Consider the following 18,492-nt stretch of genomic DNA (forward strand, 5'->3'; position numbering starts at 1 on the left):
GGCCTATCCAACACGAACTGAGAAAGCTCATGAAGTAACCCCTGTGCTTCTTCATGATCTGATTCCTAGATTTCAACGGCCTTTAGGGATTGGCTCAGACAACGGGCCTGCGTTTTTGGCTGCCTTGATACAGAAGACGGCAAAGGTATTGGGGATCACACGGAAACTGCATGCTGCCTCCCGGCCTCAGAGTTCCGGAAAGGTGGAGCGGATGAATCGGACTATCAAAAATAGTACGATTGTCTTCCCCGCTGGATATTTAAAACAACACAGCAAGGGGCGTCAAACCAAATGCTAAATTTGAGGGAATGTTATCCTCTCCCCCACTCCCCCGGCCCTGGATATTAGAGACAATAACACAGGGGTGATGTACACCCACTGCTTTATTGGGAGTAATATCATCCTCTCCCTTCTTGGATATTAGGAACAATATCACACTGTGCGTGTAAGCCTGTCGCGAAATTCAATGGAATGTCATCCTGCGCCTCCCTGGATATGACGAACAATATCACGGGGGATGTACAACTTCTGAGATATTGGGAGTGATATCATCCTCTCCCCTCTGGAAGTTAGGGACAATATCACAGGGGTAGTGTACACCCTCTGGGATGTTGGGACTAATATCATCCTCCCGCCCACTGGATATTAAAAACCATAGCACAAGGGGCGTGTACACACACTTCGATATCGGTATGAATACCATCCTCTCCCTCTTTGGATATGCGGTGCCATATTTCAGGTGGGGTTTACACCACCTGCAATATTGGAAGTAATATGATTTTCTCCCCCCCTGGATATCAGAAACAATATCACAGGGCGTTGTGAACAACCCCTGAGATATTTGGAGTAATATCATCGTCTCCCCTCACGATTATTAAGAACAATATCGTAGGGGTGGGGGATGTACACCCACTTTCATATTTGATATCATCCTCTTCCCCCCTGGATATTAGGAACAATATCAGGAAGGGTTGTACAGACCCTGCAACCTTTGCTGTCATGGAATTATCTCTCCCCTAGATAATAGGAAAAAATGTCCCTGGGGATGTGAACAGCCCTGCGATATTGAGAGTAGTATCATCCTCTGCCCCGTTGCATATTGGGAACAACATCACGGGTGGGGTGTCCTGCCTCTGTGATATTGGGAGTAAAATTTTCCTCTCTTCCCCTGGACATTAGGAAGGGTATCAGAGGGGGAGGGTGTACATTCCCTGCGATATTCAATGTAATTTTATCCTCTCCCTCCCAGGGTATTCAGAACAATATTACAGGAGGGGTGTACACCCTCTGCGATATTGAGAGTCATATCATCCTCTTTCGCTCTGGATGTTACGAACAATATGATAGGGTTGTGTACACCCCCTGCGATATTGGGAGTAAGATCATCCTCTCCCCCCAGGAAATGACTAACAAGGTCACGGGGGGGTGTACTCCCCCTGCGATATTGGGAGTAATGTCGTCCTCCCCAACCCTGGATGTTAGCAATGAGATCACAGAGGGGCTGTACACACCCTGCGACATTGGAAGTAACATGATCCTCTCCCCACCTGGATACTGGGAAAGATACCACAGCGCGGGTATACGTTTCCTACACTGGTGGGAGTAATATCATTCTTTTCCTTTCTGGATATTAGGAAGAATATCACAGGGGTGCTGTACAATTACTTCCATATTGGGAGTAATATCATCCTCTATTTTCCTGGATATTGGGCACAAAAACACAAAAGGGTGTACAACCCCTGCGATATTGGGAGTAATAGCATACTCTCCTTCCCTGCATGTTAGAAAACAATATCATCAGGGCTGAACACCCCCCGCGATAATGGGAGTCATGGTTACTCTTTCACAGGCCATTTGGAACCATATCACAGGGGGTGTTTACAAACAGGGGTGGTGTACACCCCCTGTGAAATTGGGAGTAACATCATTCTCTCCACCTCCAGATACTAAGAACAATATCCCGGCGGGAGGTGGTACAGCCCCAGTGATATTGCGAATAATGTCATCCTCTCCTTCCCTGGATATTAGGAACAATATCACAGGCGGGTGTACACCTTCTGTGATATTGGAAGCAATATCATCCTCTCACCCGCGGGATATTAGAAAAAAATCACTCACGGTGTACACCCACTGTGATATGAGGAGTAATATCTTCCTAGGGTATTACGAATAATTTCACAGTCCGTACACACATGGTGTACACTCACTGTGATATTAGGAGTAATATCTACCTGCTAGATAACAAATAACATAGCAGGGTGTACACCCACTTTGATATTAGCTGTAATATTTTTCTAAGTTGTTACAAATAAGATCACATGGTGTACCAACATGGTGTACACTCACTGTGATATCAGGAGTCGTATCTCTGTGATATATTATGAATAATATCACAGGGTGCACACCCACTGTATTATTAGGAGTAAGATCTCTGTAGGATATTACAATTAAGATCACAGGGTGTAGAGCCACCGTGATATTAGGAGCAATATCTTTCTAGGATATTACAAATAATATCACAGGGTGTACGCCCACTCTACTGTCAGGAGCAATATCACCCTAGGATATCAAAAATCCCATCACAGGGTGTCCAATTTCCGCCTTCCAGGTTCTAAGGGATTCTCCAGCTTCAGCATCCCGAGTAGCTAGGGTTACCCGCCACCACGCCCGGCTATTTTTTTTTTTTTTTTTTTTCACTGGAGATGGGGTTTCACCACGTTGGCCAGGCTGGTCTGGAACTCCTAACCTCCGGTGATCCATCAGCCTCGGCCACCCAAAGTGCTGGGATTACAGGTGTGAGCCATGGTGCTGGGCCAAGAGTTATAGATTTTATTCATTTGGAAACACAGCTCCCATTTTTGAGTGTGCGTGTCCTTTTATGAAGAAATGATGTCAGAAAACCGAAAGATGATAACAAATATGAAAACTAACAGGCATGTGAAAAGGTCTTCCGATTGAGAATTATAAGGTTCGATTTCGTTTCCAGATAATGGGGTCCTAGCCTTTGTGTCGTCCTTTTACATATTCTACATCAATGGAAGTTGTAGCACCGTGTCAGAATAAAGTAGAGTGTATTTCACGGTTTCTTAATTTCTTTCAATTAGACTGAGATCTTTTTCTGAAAGAGAGAAGGACATTGTCATTGCATTGTATTTTTTCTGAAAAGAGTAGGCCATATTTTACTGAGATCACGGATTTGTTATATATGACGTTTTGGTCTTCTAATATTCTCCAGTGGATATTCTCTAAAGTAGTATGTACAGAAAGCCTTGAATAGCAAAAACGTAAATCACGTAATAATTCTGAGATTTTGGAATTGTCACAACTGAGAATCATTGCTGGCGGTGTATGGCCCACAAATGTGAAGATGTTCCTTGTGAATTGCTTGCATCTAGCATTAAGGGCTCGTTTTTATCTTTTATTTTTCCAATCCTCTTTCCTTCTCAAGGTGTCCAAGACACACAGGGCCACGGAATCTCACAGGTGTCTGAGAATTCCTCCTCCTGGGACTCTCAGAGGATCCAGAACTGCAGCCAGTCCTCGCTTTGCTGTCCCTGTCCCTGTCCATGTATCTGGTCACGGTGCTGAGGAACCTGCTAAGCATCCCGACTGTCAGCTCTGACTCCCCCCTCCACACCCCCACGTAACTCTTCCTCTCCAACCTGTGCTGGGCTGACATGGGTTTCACCTCGGCCACGGTTCCCAAGATGATTGTGGACATGCAGTCACATAGCAAAGTCATCTCTCATGCGGGCTGCCTGACACAGATGTATTTCTTGGTCATTTTTGCATGTATAGAAGGCATGCTCCTGACATTGATGGCCTATGACTGCTTTGTAGCCATCTGTCGCCCTCTGCACTATCCAGTCATCGTGAATCCTCACCTCTGTGTCTTCTTCATTTTGGTGTCCTTTTTCCTTAGCCTGTTGGATTCCCAGCTGCATAGTTGGATTGGGTTACAATTCACCATTATCAAGACTGTGGAAATCTCTCATTTTGTCTGTGACCCCTCTCAACTTCTCAAACTTGCTTGTTCTGACAGCGTCATCAATAGCATTTTCATATATTTCGATAGTACTATGTTTGGTTTTCTTCCCATTTCAGGGATCCTTTTGTCTTACTATAAAATTGTCCCCTCCATTCTAAGGATTTCATCGTCAGATGGGAAGTATAAAGCTTTCTTCACCTGTGGCTCTCACCTAGCAGTTGTTTGCTGATTTTATGGAACAGGCATTGGCGTGTACCTGGCTTCAGCTGTGTCACCACCCCCCAGGAATGGTGTGGTGGCGTCAGTGATGTAGGCTGTGGTCACCCCCATGCTGAACCTTTTCATCTACAGCCTGAGAAACAGGGACATACAAAGTGCCCTGCGGAGGCTGCGCAGCAGAATAGTGGAATCTCATGATCTGTTCCATCCTTTTTCTTGTGTGGGTGAGAAAGGGCAACCACATTAAATCTCTACATCTGCAAATCCTGCCCCTTAGTCACATTATTTTTGTGGCTTGATGGATTTTATTCCTTTCTGCATTTCCTTTGTGAATATTGCTTTCTTCGTTATGCCTTTAACTGGAATGGGTGAGGATTCTGGGATCCTTGGTTTAGCAGAAACCTCATGACAGAATCCTCTATACCTAGGCGGCCTCTATTACTTTCTGAGCAATAACACTGTCATCCAGGTGGAATCACTACCATCTTTTTATATACACGAAGTCCTCACTTCGTTTTGGAATTCCCTGAAAACTGACTTTATGGAAACAATGTACAGGAGGTCCTCCAACAGCATTGGCTGTTCAAAGTCGTGTAGTTATACTGTGGAAGAAACATAAGTGGTTTCACTATACATAATTTTGCTTCAAGGTGAAGTTTCCAAGAGACTTTCAAAGATGTTAAGTGAGGACATACTGTATATCAAATTCATGTCCTCTTCCACAGTTCATGTGGAATTTCTTTATAAACTGCTTCCAGAGAATCTATTTAGGCAGGTTCTGTGTAGAGATCCATGTCGCCGTTCCTCAATCTTGGCTTTGAGTCAAATCACCTGGGGAGCTTAGAAATGATGAGGCCTGGGTCTCAATACCTGAAATTCTCATTTCCTTGCATCTGTGTGAGTATGTGGATTTTTTTTTTTTTTAAAGCACCAGAGGTGATTCCAATGATGAAGTTTTTAGAGGCATCAAGCTCCAATGAGTAAGAACAGAAATTAATTGTAATATGATTTCTTCAATTATTATCTTCAAATGCATTGTCCATCAACACCATACAAATGTTCATTATGCTGTTTTTTCTTACCATTTCGCATTTTCAATTTATTTACTTTCCTTTTTTTTGAGTCAGAGTTTCACTCTTGTTGCCCAGGCTGAAGTTCAATGGCACGGTCTCGGCTCACTGCAACCTCTGCCTCCCGTATTCAAGAAATTCTCCTGACTCAGCCTTCCAAGGAGCGGGGATTACAGGCATGCGCTACCATTCCTAATTTTTTTTTTTTTTTTTGTATTGTTAATAGAGACAGTTTTTCTCCATTTTGGTCAGACTTGTCCAGAACTCCCGACCTCAGATGATCCGCCAGCTTCCGCCTCCCAAAGTGCTGGGATTACAGGCATGAGTGACCGTGCCCAGCCACCACTTAGCATTTACATTTTACAATTGTTGAAGTTATAGATTTATACACACATTTATTGCTGCTTTGTATACACTTGCATATACATAAGATGGGAAATAGAAAAGAATAAAATGGGCACAGTATCCCTGAAGTTTCACATTCCGAGACATTTTAAAAATATTTGCTCTTCAGAAATTTGTTTCAATGAAGAAACTGTGGTATACACATCCAATGAAGTATTATTCAGCCTAAAGAGGAAGAAACTCCTCTCCGCTGCCAAAAAAATGGATGTAGGAAGAAAAAAGGAAACCTTGGCCAGGTGTGGTGGCTCAGGCCTGTAATCCCAGCACTCTGGGAGGCCGAGTCGCATGGATCACCTGAGTCCAGGAGTTCGAGACCCGCCTGGCCAACATGGTGAAACCCCATCTCTATGGAAAACACAAACAATGAGCCGGGCGTGGTGACGCTTGCCTCTAGTCTCAGCTACTCGGAGGGCTGAGGCCCAAGAAAAGCTTGAACTCGGGAGGCGGTGCTTGTAGTGAGCCCGGATTGTGCCTGTGTACTCCAACCTGGGCAACAGAAAGAGACTCCATCACACAACTACACACAAAAGGAATCTCAGGAGGGTGGAGAGTATAAAGGTGGCTAGCAGACGCTAGGAAGAAAAGGGGTGGGATGGGGAATGAAGATAAGTGGATAATTAGGTCCCGAAATACAGAAAGATGGAATAAGTGAGTTCTAGTGTTTGATAGTACAGTATGAAACTTTTAGTTCACAAGAATTGCTTGCATATTTCCAGATGCTTTGGTAAGAAACTTCCTAACTTTCTCATTATGATGGTTTTTAAGCTCTTCTCTTTCTGCTCTTGAAATCATGCTGGTTTTTTGTTTTTTGTTTTGAGATGGAGTTGCGCTCTTGTTGCCCAGGCTGGAGTGTCATGGTGCAATCTTGGCTCACCGCAATCTCTGCCTCCTGGGTTCAAGCGATTCTCCTGCCTCCACCTCCCGAGTAGCTGGGATTACAGGCATGCGCCAGCACGCCCAGCTAATGTTGTATTTCTAGTAGAGACGGGGGTTTCTCCCTGTCTGTCAGGCTGGTCTTCAACTCCTCACCTCAGGTGATTCGCCCGCCTCGGCCTCCCAAAGTGCTGGGATTACAAGCCTGAGCGACCGCGACCAGCCCATGCTGTATCCTTATCTGTTGTCTGTTGTTGTTTGTTTGTTTTGGAGCCCAGAAATAACTTCTCACCTATATGTTCACATGATTTTTCACATGAGTGCTAAGAAAGCTCATTGGTGGAAAAGCAGCCTTTTCAAGAAATGATGTTGCAGAAACTTGAGTTCTACATGCAGAAGAATGAAGGTGGACTCTATGTCACACCAGGTGCAAAAATTAACACAAACTGGAACAGAGACCTCACCCCAAGCGCTAAAAGTATGATACACCTAAAAGAAAACACTGGCCACGCTTTCATGACAGCAGATTGGGCAATGTTCCCTGGGATATGACACCAAAAGCATAGGCAACAAAAGAAAATTAGATTCCTTGGATTACATCTAAATGACAGACACTTTTGTGCAGCAAAAAACACTGCAAACTGAGGGAAAAGATTACCCATGGATTAGGAAAAATATTTGCAAAGCATATATCTGAAAACAGGCTGATATCCATCATATGTAAAGAACAGCTAGAACTAAACAACAAGAAACCCAAAGCATCCCATCAACAATGGTCAGAAGACTCGAGTAGACGTGTCCCTAAAGAAGATATCGCAATGGCCAATAAGCATCTAAAATGATGTTCAAAATCACTCATCATAGGGAAGCACAAATCAAACCAAGAATGTGATACCACACATTAGGATGGATATGATAAACAAACAGGCATTGGTGAGACTAGAGGGAAGTAGGAATGCTCGAATCTGATCGGAGGGAATGTAAAACCGTGAAGGAACGGGGAAAATAGTATGGCGTGTACTGGAAAAATTAGAAACAGAATGATCAGATGTTCCCACAGTTGCATTTGTGGGTACCTACCAAAAAGAATTAGAAGCCAGGAGTGGAAGACAGATTTGTGTACACCCATATTCATAGCAGCATTATTCACAACAGCCAAAATGTGGAAGCAACCCAAGGGTTCGTGGACAGATGAATGAAAAAGCACACTGCAGTTCCTTCATACAATGGAAGACTATTCAGCCTTCAAAAGGCAGGCATTTCTGGCCGGTGCGGTGGCTCACGCCTGTAATCGCAGCGTCTTGGAAGACCGAGATGGGCGGATCACCTGAGGTCGGGAATTCAAGACCAGCCTGGCCATCTTGGGGAAACCCTGTCTCTACTTACAATGCAAAAAATGAGACGAGCGTGGTGGCGTGTGCCTATATTCCCAACTACTCGGGAGGCTGAGGCACAAGAATAGCTGGAACCCGGGAGGCGGAGGTTGCAGTGAGCCCAGATTGTGCCACTGCACTCCAGCCTGTGCGACAGAGTGAGACTCCATGGAAACACAAAACAAAACAAGGTCAAACGAACAAACAAAAAACAAAAAAAAAAACCAGACAGGCACTTCTGACGCAGGCCACAACATGGATGAACCTTGAAGACATTATCGTCAGTGAAATAAATAAATCCCAAAAGGATAAACAGGTCCACGTTCAGTGGCTCATCCCTGTAACCCCAGCACTTTGGGAGGTTGAGCCAGGCGGATCACTTCAGGTCAGGAGTTCGAGACCAGCCTGGCCAATATGGTGAAAGCTCGTCTCTATTAAAAATCCAAAAATTAGCTGGGCGTGCTGGCGCACGCCTGTAATCCCAGCTACTCGGGAGACTGAGACACAAGAATCGCTTGAACCTACGATGTGGCGATTGCAGTGAGGTGACATCACGCCACTGCACTCCAGCCTGGGTGACAGAGAAAGACTCTGTCTCCAAAACAAAAAAAAAATAAACACGGTATGATTCCACTTTTCTATGAAGTGTCTAAAGTAGTTAAACTCATAGAGTTGCAAACTAGAAAGGTGGCCCCCAGGGGTGAGCGAGAGAGAGGAATGGAGAGGTTGGTGAATGGGTGGAATTTCCATTTTGAAAGATAAAACTGAGACGATGGCGGTGATGGTTGCTAAACAATGTGAATGTACTTAATGTCATTAAACTTTAAACTGAAAAAGAGTGGAAATTGTAAATGTTTATACTGGCCATTCTATATGAACTAATATATATTTATAATTTTTAATATTTTTACGTGGTATATTTTCCGATAATAAAAGATGAAAATTAAAGCAATTGGACCTTTAAAAAGAAAATAAAGAAGCGAAGAATACACACCAGCTTTCTCCTGATTAGAGGAAGAGCCCCAATGCTTCTATGGACACTCACTTTCCTCTTCTCCTGCTTGCAATATTATGAGGAAATCCTTAGAGGTTGGGGAACTTGGGCGACTTTGGCTAATGAGGAGCTCTGTGCCTTGAGACCCCCATGCCACAGAATGGTAAATAGTCATTCTGTGCCTCCAGCCCTGCAGTGTGAGGTTCCAGTCCTGTGGGCTCCACTCCCGTCACCTGTATCAGGAGACTCACGTCTCACCGTGTCTTCTTGCCAGCCTTGAGGACGGACTCTGAGCCTCCATAGTGCACCACACAGAGAGGACAGTGGACCTGTTCTCCGTGGTCATGGCCCAGCAGAGGGGAAGGGCAGTTCAGTGAGTGTAGGGAAAAGAAAGAGAGATCAGACTCTTACTATGTCTACGTAGAAAGGAAAGACATAAGAGACTCCATTTGGAGAAAGACCTGTACTTTCAACAATTGCTTTGCTGAGATGTTGTTAATCTGTAGCTTTGCCCCAGCCACTTTGACCCAACCTGAAGCTCACAAAAACATGTGTTGCATGAAATCAAGGTTTAAGGGATCTAGGGCTGTGCAGGACGTGCCTTGTTAACAAGCAGTACACTTGGTAAAAGTCATCGCCATTCTCTAGTCTCAATAAACCAGGGGCGCGATACACTGTGGAAAGCCGCAAGGAGCCCTGCCCTTGAAAGCGGCATATTGTCCAAGGTTTCTCCCCATGTGATAGTCTGAAAAGTGGCCTCGTGGGAGGAGAAAGACCTGACTGTCCCCGAGCCCGAGCCCCGTAAAGGGTCTGTGCTGAGGTGGATTAGTCAAAGAGGAAAGCCTCTTGCAGTTGAGAGAGAGGAAGGCCACTGTCTCCCGCCTGCCCCTGGGAACTGAAAGTCTCGGTATAAAACCCGATTGTACATTTGTTCAATTCTGAGACGGGGGAAAAACCGCCCTATAGTGGGAGGTGAGACAGGTTTGCAGCAATGCTGCCTTGTTATTCTTTACTCCACTGAGATGTTTGGGTGGAGAGAAACATAAATCTGACTTACGTACACGTCCAGTCATAGTACCTTCCCGTGAACTTCATTATGACATAGATTCTATTGCTCACATGTTGGTTGCTGACCTTCTCCTTATTATCACCCTCCCCTCCTACTACATTCCTTTTTGCTAAAATAATAAAAATAATAATCAGTAAAAACTGAGGGAACTCAGAGGCCGGTGCAATTGCAGATCCTTGGTATGCTGAATGCCAGTCCCCTGGGCTCACTGTTGTTTATACTTTGTCTCTGTGTCTTATTTCTTTCCTCAGTCTCTCATTCCACCCGACTAGAAATACTCACAGGTGTGGAGGCGCAGGCCACCCATTCAAGTGAGTGCTGAGGGACGGTCGGGAGCCTTGTTTGGTTTCCTCATCCTCAGGACAAACAGGAGAGTGCGGTGGGCAGATGGGAGGAGACCAATGTGCAAACTGTCCGGTCAGCAGACTGTGGAGCTTCTGTTCTTGGTTGTGCTGGGGGTCTCAGAAATCTTATACAAAATTTTGCTCTCCTCCCCCACTGGTTGTCCTTTTCATAGACATCTCACCCATGATAGCAGGGAATCAGTCCCTCTAAACTATTCCCTAACAACAACAAAAAGATTATGAAGGTGATGATGAGGATAAAGAGGATGATGACAGACACCATGGCATCATGAACCCTTACTGAGGGCCTCCTAAAGGCCAGGCTCTGAGCTCTGTGCTCTATGCAGCTTGTTTCATTTCATCTGCATAGTCTCCACATTATTGGTGCACATTTCAGGATGATTTTACAGACTAGAAAAGGAGCAACGCCTTTTCATATAACTCGTACTAGATCATGAAGTCAAAAAGGGTGAAGTCCAATTAGAACCAGGCAATCTAGGTCCAGACACATGGCATTTGGCCAGTCCTCTCCCTTCAACCAACCTGCCCTCTCAAATCCTCGTCACTCAGGCGGATGCCCCTGCTCACTGTGCCCTTCCCTTTGGGGGTTCCTTGGAGACCACAGCTAGACCAATGGGTGCCACAATCACTGTGTCAAGTGTGGAAAGGGCAGCTGAGATCACATCGACGATTCCAGAAAGAATTGGCACAGGATCATTCGGGACGCATCACTCCCTTGCCCTTGTTCCTGGCTTTCCGTACAGCTCTCGACTTCCTCAAAGGAGTCATCAGTTCGGAGTTTGGCTTCCATTCCTATTGAGGAAGCTGGAAAGCGTTTCAAAAATGCTCCTCCGATGTGCCTGTGGTTAAGACCTCTGAGCTCTGCTTAAAACTTTTGGAAGCTGGGAGCGGTGGCTCACGCCTGTAATCCCAGCGCTTTGGGAGGCTGAGGCAGGCGAATCACAAGGTCAGGAATTCGAGACCAGCCTGGCCAACATGGTGAAACTACGTCTCTACTCAAAATAGAAAAAAATGAGCCAGACGTAGTCGGGGGCGCCTGTCATCTCAGCTACTTGGCAGGCTGAGGCAGGAGAATAGCTTGAACCTGGGATGCAGAGGTTGCGGTGAGCCGAGATCACTCCACTGCACTCCAGCCTGGGCAACGGAACGAGACACCATCTCAAAACATCAAAAAGAAAAACAAAAGCCAAAAAAAACCACAACTTTTTGAAAGTTGGAAGACCAGGAAGTATAGTACCCGGGACTTCGAGTCTGGCCATGAATTTTGAATACCACCCTTTCTACTTCTCTGTATGGCAAAGGGTGAGATGTCCATCCTCTGAGACTCAGCACTCTCATCTGACTTGATTTCCAGTTGATCCGATGGAAGTGAGTGATGATTAAGCTGATCGTGGGTGCCCGCTACGTGATCCCTAGGTGACGGATGCGTAAAGTAAAGGCAAAGTGAATTTTAGATACATTCCTTAAGATTTTCAGCTTCAACTCCACACAATTCAACGGAAATATCCCGTGACCTGAAGTTCTGCTTTCCCTGCATTCCAGACATGACATTTTATTTTGTCCTTCTCTCAGTAAGGACTGAGTACTGGGAGAGGAACAAGTGATTCTCTTTGGTTTCTGATTCCCCAGAGCCTATATCGTGCTTGGCACACAGGAGACAGCAAAAGTCAAATATATGTGAAGGATTGAATTGACACTTCCTTGCTTCACCAAAATTGGCTGTCATCAGCGTGACTTTGACTTACTTGATTCTTTTTTTTTTTTTTTTTTTTTTTTTTTAACACGGAGTTTTGCTCTCGTTGCCCAGGCTGGCGTGCAGTGGTGTGATTTCGGCTCACCGTAGTCTCTGCCTCCCAGGTTCAAGCCATTCTCCCGCCTCAGCCTCCCGAGTAGCTGGGACTATAGGTGCGCGCCGCCATACCGGGCAACGTTTTTGTATTTTTAGTAGAAGCGGGGTTTCACCATGTTGGCCAGGATGGTCTTGATCTCCTGACCCCGTGATCCGCCCTCCTCGGCCTCCCAAAGTGCTTGGATTACCGGCGTGAGCCACCGCATCCGGCCAAACTTTCTGATGAAAACTCTAAGTCCACCGAAGCTAAGGACAGGAGTTAGAGCTTCCATGAATTTTAAAACAAGACCCACCGATTTGAGTAAGCAATTACTCTCTCCAAGGAGAAAAGTCCGAAAACACAATGATGAAATCACTAGGACCTAACTGGCATGTAGAACTATTTTCTGCTTATGAGCTATCAACTTTCATTTCATTTCCAGATGGCATGGTCTCAGCTGTTATACAGTGTTTACAAATGTTGTAAATCAAGGGAATTTGTATCAATCTAGTAGAATAAATAAAATATTTGAGTTCTTAATTTCCTTTAATTAGGATAACCTTTTTCTTAAAGTGAAGACAATGGTTTTATTACATCTTTTCCTTCGGAAAAGATAGGCTGTATTTTCTAGCAATTACGAATTTGTTATATATGATGATCTGGTTCTTGGAACGTTCTTGAAGCTAGTGTCTCTAAGGCAGGTGTTTATAGCAAGATGTGAATAACACAGCAATCGATGTTGAAAGCATTATAAGGCAATTGAGTTTGTCAGAACTACAAAATATTGCTGAGTGTGGATTGCTCTGAAATCTGAAAACATTACTTGTGAATTGCTTCTATCCAAAATGCAGACACAATGCTGGGTATTGGTTTACTTGTTTCCGATTTTTCAACCCTCTCTTCCAGGCAAAAGAGGGTTGTATCCAAACGATACAGACCCACAGAGTCGAACAGATGTCTCTATATTCCTCCTCCTCGAACTCTCAGAGGATACTGAACTGCAGCCGGTTGTCGCTGGGCTGTTCCTGTCCATGTGCCTGGTCACGGTGCTGGGGAACCTGCTCATCATCCTGGCCATCAGCCCTGACTCCCACCTCCACACCCCCATGTACTTCTTCCTCTCCAACCTGTCCTTGCCTGACATCGGTTTCACCTCCACCACCGTCCCCAAGATGATAGTGGACATCCAGTCTCACAGCAGAGTCATCTCCTATGCAGGCTGCCTGACTCAGATGTCTCTCTTTGCCATTTTTGGAGGCATGGAAGAGAGACATGCTCCTGAGTGTGATGGCCTATGGCCGGTTTGTAGCCATCTGTCACCCTCCATATAGTTCAGCCATCTTGAACCCATGTTTCTGTGGCTTCGTAAATTTGTTGTCCTTGTTTTTTTTTCTTTTTTTTCCCCCTCAGGCTTTTAGACTCCCAGCTGCACAACTTGATTGCCTTACAAATGACCTGCTTCAAGGATGTGGAAATTCCTAATTTCTTCTGGGAACCTTCTCAACTCCCCCATCTTGCATGTTGTGACACCTTCACCAGGAACATCAACCTGTATTTCCCTGCTGCCGTATTTGGTTTTCTTCCCATCTCGGGGAGCCTTTTCTCTTACTGTAAAATTGTTTCCTCCATTCTGAGGGTTTCCTCATCAGGTGGGAAGTAGAAACCTTCTCCACCTGTGGGTCTCACCTGTCAGTTGTTTGCTGATTTTATGGAAGAGGCGTTGGAGGGTACCTCGGTTCAGATGTGTCATCTTCCCCGAGAAAAGGCGCAGTGGCCTCAGTGATGTACACGGTGGTCACTCCCATGCTGAACGCCTTCATCTACAGCCTGAGAAACAGGGATATTAAAAGTGTCCGGCGGCGGCAGCACGGCTGCACAGTCTCATCTCAATATCTTCTTATCTGTTCCATTCCTTTTGTAGGGTGGGTTAAAGAAGGCAGCAAGGTCAAATAAGAATGATATCACAGGGTGAATACCCACTGTGACATTACGAGTGATACCTCCCTAGGATGTAAAAAATACTGTCACAGAGTACACACACATGGGTTACACCCGCGGTGATATTAGAAGCACTATCTCCCTTAAATATAATGAAAAAATCACAGGGTGTGCACACTGTGTGATATGACGAGTCATATTTACCCTGGATATCACGACTCATATCAAGGGTGTACACACACCGCGTACACGCACTGTAATATCAGGAGTTGCATCTCCCTAGGATATTACGAAGAATATCACAGGGTATACATACACTATGTGTGAACATCCACTGTGATATTTGAAGTCATATCTCTCCATGAGATTACAAATAATATCAAAGTGTGTACACCCCTGTGACATATGAGGAGTAACATCCTTCTAGGGTATTGCAGATAACATCACAAGGTGTACACCTTCTGTGACCTTTTGCACACACTTTGTGCCATTCAAGGAAACATCTCCCTAGGATATTACGAATAATGACACAGGCAGTTGACACACATGCTGTACATCTCCTGTGCCATCAGGAGTAATATTCCCCTAGGATATTATGAATAATATCACAGCAGGTGTACACATATGGTGTTCACCCCATGTGACATTAGGAGGAAAATGCCCCTAGGATATTAGGAATAGTATCACAGGCGTTGAATACGCATGATATACACCCCCGGTGACATTGAAAGTAACATCCCTCTAGGATATTACGAATAATATCACAGGGAGTACACCCCGTGTGACATTAGGAGTAACATCCCCCGAGGATATAACGAATAATATCAGGGGGCATACATACATTGTCACCTTAGTGGTAACATCTCTTTAGGATATTACCAATAATATCACAGGATGTCCACTGACCGTGATATTAGGAGTCCCATTTTCCTAGGATGTTATGGATAATATCACAGGAGGTGTTCACACACAATATGTACACCATGTGTGTACACCCAATGTGATATGTGAAGTCATATGTCCCTAGGATCTTACGAATATTATCAAAGGGTGTACACCCCATGTGACATTTAAAGTAACATCCCTTTTGGATATTCCGAATGCTATCACAGGCTGTGATATTAGGAGTGTGATATTAGCAGTAACCTCTTCCTAGGATAACCCATGTGATATTAGGAGTAGCCCCTTCCTAGGATATTACGAATAACATCACAGGGTGTACAACCCTGTGACTTTAAAAGTAAAACCCCCCTAGAATATTACAATAATATAACAGGGTGTACAACCCCTGTGACATTACGAGTAACATCTCCCTAGGATATTTCAAATGATGTCACTGGGGTCACACCCTCTGTGATATTAGCAGCAACATCTTTCTAGGAGGTTACGAATGATATCACAAGGTGTGCACTCACTGTGATATTAGAAAGAATATCTCCCTATGATATTATGAAAAATAGCACAGGTTGTACCCTCTGTGGGATAGTAGAAGTAATGTTTACCATGGACATTACAAATAATATCACAGAATGTACACACATGGAGTACACCCACTGTGATATTAGGAGTTATATCTCTCTAAGATATTACAAATAATATCCCAGTGGGTGTAGCCCATGTGTGAACACCCACTGTGATCATTAAAGTAATATCTCTCTATAAGATTACAAATAATATCGAAGGCTCTACACCCCCTGTGACATTAGGAGTAACATCCCCCTACAATATTGGGAGCAATATCAAACGGTGTACACCCCTGTAACGTTAGGGGTAACATCCCTCCCAGAATATTACTCATAATATCACAAGGTGTACACACATTGTGACATTAGTAGTAATATCCAGCTAGCGTATTTTCAATAATATCACAGAAGGAGCACACCTGTGACATTAAGAGTGACATCGCCCTAGAATAGTAAGAATACTATCACAGGGTGTACACCTCCTGTGATATTAGGAGAATCATCTCACCAGAATATTACGAATAATGTCACAGGGTGTTATCTTCTGTGACATTAGGAGTATAGACCCCTGGGAAATTATGAATACTATCACAGGGTGTACACCCCTGTGACATTAGGAGTAACATCCTTCTAGAATATCATGAATAATATCACAATGTGTACACCCCCTGTGTCATTAACAGTACAAATCCCCTAGGATATTATGAAATAGAACACAGGGAGCACACACCGAGTGACATTAGAAGTCACATCCCCCAAGGATATAACGAATAATATCAGAGAATGTACATGCATTGGGACATAAGTAGTCACATCTCTTTCGGATAATACGAACAGTATCAAAGGGTGTACACGCATGGTGAAATTAGTAGTGAACTCCCGCTGGGATATTACGAATTTTATGACAGGGTCTACACGCCCTGTGACAATAGTAGTCACGTATTACTAGAATATGACGAAGAATATTAAAGTGTGTACAGGACCTGTGATTTAGGAGGAATATTTCTATAGAAGATTACACGTAATATCACTGGGTGTACACCCCGTGTAACGTTAGGAGTCACATCACACAAAACTATAACGAATACTTTCACAAGGTGAGCAACATCTGTGATAATAAAAGTAACATTTCCCTGGAGTATGAGGATAATATCACAGAGCGTACATCCTCGGTGATATGAGGAGTGACATCTTATGAGGGTAATACGTGTAATTTGACAAGGTGCAAAAACCCTGTGACATAAGGAGTGACATCCCTTCAGGATATTCCGAATCATGCCAAAGGGAAAATACTCCATGTGACAATAAAATCAACCTCCCGTTAGGAGATTAAGAATAATAGCACAATAGGTACACACATTGTGACATTATTATTAACGTTTCGCAAGGGTATTGCGAATAATATCAGAGTGTGTAGAGGCGTGTGACATCAGGATTCACATTTGGCTACAATATCACGAATAATCTCACAGGCTGTATACCCACTGGGATTAAACAGTGGCATCGTGCTAGAATATGGAAAATAATGTCCCAGGGTGTTAACCAAGTGTGGCAGTAGAGGAAATACAGGGGCAGAAAGGGAGGAATATCACCCCCTCTCCCCACCCTGGATATTAGGAGCCAAATCGAAGTGGGGCCAGGGCGCCTACCGGCGGGGGCGGAGTAAAATCACCCGCCTTTCCACCCGGATATGACGTTCCACATCACAGGCAGAAGAGCTCCACCCTCGATGCGGGGAGCAATATCACCCCGCTCTCGCCCCTGCATATGATGACCCACCTCGGATGGGGGCGGACGCCCCCGCGATCCGGGGAGTAACATCAGTCCCCACTCCCCCCATGGATATGACGATACACATTGCAGGGGGGCGGACGACCATCCCAAGCCGGGAGTAATATCACCACCCTCTCCCAACCACGATATGACGATCCAGTTCGAAGGGGGGCGAGGCGCCCCCCGCGATGCGGGGAGTAAAGAGCCAGCCCCTCTCGCCCCCCTGGCTCTTAGGACCCCCATCGCAGGGGGGCGAGGCGCCCCCCGCGATGCGGGGAGTAAAGAGCCAGCCCCTCTCGCCCCCCTGGCTCTTAGGACCCCCATCGCAGGGGGGCGAGGCGCCCCCCGCGATGCGGGGAGTAAAGAGCCAGCCCCTCTCGCCCCCCTGGCTCTTAGGACCCCCATCGCAGGGGGGCGAGGCGCCCCCCGCGATGCGGGGAGTAAAGAGCCAGCCCCTCTCGCCCCCCTGGCTCTTAGGACCCCCATCGCAGGGGGGCGAGGCGCCCCCCGCGATGCGGGGAGTAAAGAGCCAGCCCCTCTCGCCCCCCTGGCTCTTAGGACCCCCATCGCAGGGGGGCGAGGCGCCCCCCGCGATGCGGGGAGTAAAGAGCCAGCCCCTCTCGCCCCCCTGGCTCTTAGGACCCCCATCGCAGGGGGGCGAGGCGCCCCCCGCGATGCGGGGAGTAAAGAGCCAGCCCCTCTCGCCCCCCTGGCTCTTAGGACCCCCATCGCAGGGGGGCGAGGCGCCCCCCGCGATGCGGGGAGTAAAGAGCCAGCCCCTCTCGCCCCCCTGGCTCTTAGGACCCCCATCGCAGGGGGGCGAGGCGCCCCCCGCGATGCGGGGAGTAAAGAGCCAGCCCCTCTCGCCCCCCTGGCTCTTAGGACCCCCATCGCAGGGGGGCGAGGCGCCCCCCGCGATGCGGGGAGTAAAGAGCCAGCCCCTCTCGCCCCCCTGGCTCTTAGGACCCCCATCGCAGGGGGGCGAGGCGCCCCCCGCGATGCGGGGAGTAAAGAGCCAGCCCCTCTCGCCCCCCTGGCTCTTAGGACCCCCATCGCAGGGGGGCGAGGCGCCCCCCGCGATGCGGGGAGTAAAGAGCCAGCCCCTCTCGCCCCCTGGCTCTTAGGACCCCCAT

At 46.1% G+C, this 18,492-nt stretch overlaps 1 pseudogene; it reads left to right on the forward strand.

The window, feature by feature from the left end:
* Nucleotides 1-1,420: 1,420 nt before the first annotated feature.
* Nucleotides 1,421-4,369, forward strand: LOC129398561 (putative gustatory receptor clone PTE01; annotated as a pseudogene).
* Nucleotides 4,370-18,492: the final 14,123 nt, after the last annotated feature.

This window comes from Pan paniscus, chromosome 7 (genome assembly GCF_029289425.2).
Source record: "Pan paniscus chromosome 7, NHGRI_mPanPan1-v2.0_pri, whole genome shotgun sequence".
Lineage (NCBI taxonomy): Eukaryota > Metazoa > Chordata > Mammalia > Primates > Hominidae > Pan > Pan paniscus.